Raw genomic sequence first — 5,078 nt, forward strand, 5'->3', positions numbered from 1 at the left:
GGTCACAAACTTGAACTCTTCACAACCTTCTGCTCCTGCTCACTCCTCTACTGCCTACTCTAGTACTACTTGTGTACGTGTGTGCTCACACGATGCTTGTAGGCCTCAGAAGCCACCGTTTGTGTCACTGGGAATAAAGATGCTAAAAGGAGAAATGCCTCTCTACTGCTTCCTGCCTCGTAGTCAACGCTGAAGACGCTGCGATACTCATCAACCTACATAAGTAAACACTTGATTTAATAACTATTTTAGAGTTAATGACTCAACAAGTAGTAGCCTGATCAACAGCTCTCCTTGTGTGAATAGAGCACGCTCCACTTCTCTCACACATCCTAGTCACAGTCTAAGAAACACAGTGTAGCCTAAGTTAACTTTTAGGAAAAAAAATCACTAGCCAATATGAAATGATAATAATAATCATTCCTTCTTACTAGTGGCCTAGCATAAAGCTATATGATCATCATCCATCATGTTTATTAGTAGCTTAAAATACCTAATTAAAACTCCAGTAGTGGTCTAGGTCTACTGTAACCTTACCCAGTTGCAGGGTCAAGAGACAAGCGTTTAGCGTTAACACAGTATATTTAGGGGTTTCTATAAGAACATTATCCAAAAAAAGTTCAATCTGGTCCTCTGGACATTCAAAAAAACAAAAAACAAAACAAAGCAAAAAAATATAGAAACTTTTCGTCTCTCATCCGAGAGACTTCCTCAGTCTGAGGTGCTGTATTCAGCTCAGTCTCTTAAATAGCACCTTCTCAGAGTGGATCAACCAGTTTGCTGCTGACAACCAAAACCAGCTGCTCACATGCTCAAGAAGGACCATCAGCCTAACAATGGATCATTAGCACCTGATGGCTGTTTACTGTTCACAGAGGGCTGAGTGATACTAGCAATCACAGCATTGTAAGAGGGGGACAGTTGAACCCGGAGGCCTCCACCCCTGTTTAATGATGGACGATTTCTTTTCACAAAGATGGCCTCCTTTACTCCTCTCTCAAACCATCGTTCCTCTCTGTCCAGGATGTGAACATCTTCATCCCTGAAAGAGTGACCTCTGACCTGGAGATGAGTGTAGACCTCAGAGTCCTGGCCTGATGATGTTGATCTTCTGTGCTGGGCCATCCTTTTGGCCAGTGGCTGTTTAGTTTCCCCGATGTAAGACTGATCACCCTCCTGACACTGAACAACATACACAACATTACTCTGTTTGTGCCGGGGGACTGGATCTTTGGGATGAACCAGTCTTTAATGTATTTTGGGGTTTAAAAGCCACTGGGACGTTGTGTTTAGAAAATAAACGTGTCAGTTTCTCTGATACCCCCTCAGCATATGGAGACCACCAGATTGAACTGTTTTTGGATGTTTCTGCCTGGATTATTGAGCATGCATCAGGATACAAGAACATTATATTTTTCTGGTACAGAGAACATTACTCTAGTTTTCCTATTAGTTTGGTTCTATTTATGTATGATCTCATTAATGTTTTATTTCCCAAGAAACGAGTTCAGTTTGATGTTTCTATAAGTGACGAGTTTCTCAGCTAAAAGTAGCATTTGTCGGAGCGCAGAGAGCAGTGGCGCAGTGGGCTGAGCCCTGGATCACTCCCCGAGGCGCCGCCTCCGATCCTCCAGCCGCCGCGGCTCACCTCCATTGGCTGTCCGGACTGCCGAGGCTGGCAGGCGATAGAGAAGGATCCCAGCCTGGCGGATCTTCAAGCTGCGGAAATACCGAAATAACACCTTGGCCTCGGACCTAACAGACTGGGGCTTTACGGTCCGGACGGACCAGGAAGAACCGGAAGTTTCCGAGTGCAGCGGAGCCGGGATGTGGTGACTCGACTCCGCCGCAAAGACGGGAAGATAACGTTAGCCGGAACGCTAAAGCTACACCACTGTTTCATCTTTAAGATATTTGAAGCCCTGTTTCAGGACTGCTGATGTCAGACATTGCAGGACGTGTTTTATATGGCATATACTATAATGTTGTGCACTTTGTTTCAAACAAATAGAAGTTAAACAAACTAGCTAGCTTTAGCCACCTAGCAGGCTAGTAGCTGTCGAGTTGAAACTGACTCGAAGCCAAAGATTCCTGTTTCAAATTAACTAGCACGTCTGCGACTCTTTCCACGCCACTAGCGCTACTTCACTGCCACTTCTGGAGTGCTGCTTGTGAAACATTTCAACTTTGTATTTGAGAGATGAGTGTTTAGACACGCACAGATCAAACTCTTCCAGATAAGTATGCCGTCTTGCTAACGCTGTTAGCCGGCCAGTTGTGGAGCTGTCCTGCTCCTGCGAGGCTTTGAGGCCTGAAGGAACGTTCCCCTTGTCCTGGACCACAGTCCCGAGCCTGACTCTGGCTGCACTTATGCGTCCTGGATATTTCTCAACTTTATGAAGCTCTTACCAACTGCATTTTGCTTCGCTTCGTACTCAAAACTGTGGATTCTTATAAGAAAGTTTGGATTCTACTGCAAAGGTGAGAAATGTAAACACTTCATCCATTTATTACAGATGATGTTATTTCAGGTGCGGAGTGTTTCTGAGGGTGTCACTACCTTCATTAGTTTGACACAGTGCACTTCATGATCCTGTCATCGTTTCATTAGGGAGCTGAACTGATGCATGTTGCTTCCAAGGAGCCAAACTTCATGTAACTTTTCAAGTGGTCTTTTGGGGGCTCTCTGAAGGCCTAGTAATGGTTTCTATACTGGTTGCTTTTGCTTTCTACTCCTCTTCAGTTCAGTTAACATTTCAAAAGGAATGCTTTTTGTTTGTTTGATAACCAGCTCAACTCTGACCTATGAATCATCCAGGTATAAAAGGCTTCGAAACTCAAGGGATGAACAAGTTGACACAAAATAAACAATTCATCCGTCCACCCATTATCTTCCGCTTGTTCTATGGTTGGGTCATGGGGGTAGCAGCTTAAGCAGGGATGCTCAAACATCTCTTTCTCCAGCCAGTCCCTCCAACTCTTCTGGGAGGACTCCCCAGGCCAGCCGGGAGACGTACTGTCTCCAGCATGTCCTTAGTTTTGCTGAGGGTCTCTTCCCAGTTGGACATGCCCATAAAACCTCCCCAGGAAGGTGTCTAGGGGCATCCTTACTAGATGCCTGAACCACCTCAACTGGCTCCTCTCAATGAGGATTGATGGAGCAGACAAACAGGGAGCTAGTGGAAATTGCGCCACTGTTAGTCGAAAACCACAAGGAGGGAAACGTGTCAGGAGACAGAGGGAGAAGAGGAAAGTCAAGAATGTAGTGTATCTAAAAAGGCTAGATTAGCTTCAGAGCTCCACTACAGTCATATTTAAATAACGGGTTCTCACTTTTTCGAGCTACTTACAGATATGTGACAGAGGTACTGTGTTGTCGATGGTTTAATCAGTGACATGAGACGTTAATTTTCTTTGACCCATCAAAATAAATGTGGTCATTTATTAACAGAATCAAAATTTAACATCAAAACATTGTACACTTGATTAGACTGATCGGCTCTGATTAATAAAACTTGGCACATTTTACTTAATAAAAACAACAGACATTTCTGAAGATATCTGGATTAATTACTGGCAAGATAGAAGTTTGAAGATGGGAAATGAAGGAGTTTAAATGTAGAGAAAATGTGGAGGAAGATGTATGTCTGTAGACCAGAACAACACGCTCCTTTAAAGCGCAGTTCGCCCGCGGTACACTTGTAGTGAAGCTCGTGACGACTCTTTACCTTGGCAGAGGATGAGTCAGCTGCGGTCAAGAGGTCCCTGGCACGCTACCTTTCAGCGTCTCCTCAGGGCGGCTGCGACTCGGCAGAAGTCGTGAGATACTCCGTTCTACAGAACAACTTCCTCAGAAGTTGTAGGGCATTCACCGGGTGGAGCCACAGCGAGGCATCGTGGCTCCTGAAGAGATGGATGACTCCATCAGACTGGAAAACTGAGTCCCAAGTTCCACTCAGCAGTGGAAAAACTCCAGAACTACTCCACAGTACTCCAAGAGACTCAGAAGAACTTCAGAAGAACTCTGAGGAACTGACAGTTCCAGGAAGTGTCGACTTTTAAAGAGTTCTGCTTCCGGTCACTTTTAGGAAGTCCTGATTGGTTGAAGGAACCAACAGGGGTGTGGTTCTAGTGATGTCAGAGGGTTTTTACAAGTCGAGAAAACAGCAGAAATGTTTAGGAACAGACAGAGAAATGTTTTGGCGAAGTGACTAACACTGCAGGTGCCAGTTCTCTTATTTACTGTCTGAGAGTTTAAAAAACACGACAGCCCGTTCTAACAACTTGTTTTTGACTGTCTCCAACTTTTGACCGACATCACTCTCTCATTCAGACAGAAGATCAAAATGCATAATTACTTTGTAAAATAGACATTTAACTTGATTTCTAATTTAAATGAGGTTTAAAAATCATTAATACTGTTTCACAGTTGATTTAAAATGAGTGGTTTACTTCAACATTTAGAAATGGTATGAACTAAACACTCTTCTGATTATCAAGATATTGTAAAATAGTAATGATAATATAAAAAAGAGAGTGTTCTTTCAATTGATTAGTTCAGGATACAATTAGAAAGTCTCTGGATGAGCTAATTTGTATTTCTGGATTCAAATCAATGAAATAACAGTTCCTGTCCCATGAAGGTCTTCAGAGGCAGGTTTTGGTAGGAGGCTGAGTTCACTACAGTAGGACTGAGGGTTGAAGCTCTAAATGTGGAGACAATGACAGGCAAAGGTAGAGAGCTGGCTGACATGATGCTGAGAAGGAAGGTAGATGTTTTATGTGTCCAAGAGACCAAGTGGAAGGGCAGCAAGGCTCACAGCATTGGATCAGGGTTCAAACTGTTTTACCATGGTGTGGATAGAAAGAGAAATGGGGTAGTGGTGGTCCTGAAGGAGGAGTTGGCAAATAATGTAGTAGAGGTGAAGAGAGTGTCAGATCGGGTGATGTGTCTGTACAGGTCCTTCTCAAAAAATTATCATATTGTGATAAAGGTCATTATTTTCCATAATGTAATGATAAAAATGAAACTCATATATTTCAGATTCATTGCACACCAACTGAAATATTTCAGGTCT

General features: G+C 43.4%; 1 protein-coding gene across 1 annotated transcript in view; it reads left to right on the plus strand.

Annotated features, from left to right (window-relative positions):
• Positions 1-2,299: 2,299 nt before the first annotated feature.
• The window catches only part of LOC119424952 (liprin-alpha-1), a 229,419-nt gene continuing 226,640 nt past the window's right edge, over positions 2,300-5,078 (plus strand). Inside the window, exon 1 of the mRNA XM_037692477.1 lies at positions 2,300-2,481. The gene's annotated coding sequence lies outside the window, so the exon portion shown is untranslated. The remainder of the gene's footprint in view (positions 2,482-5,078) is intronic.

The sequence above is a fragment of the Nematolebias whitei genome, chromosome 2 (assembly GCF_014905685.2).
Source record: "Nematolebias whitei isolate Nwh7 chromosome 2, NemWhi1, whole genome shotgun sequence".
Lineage (NCBI taxonomy): Eukaryota > Metazoa > Chordata > Actinopteri > Cyprinodontiformes > Rivulidae > Nematolebias > Nematolebias whitei.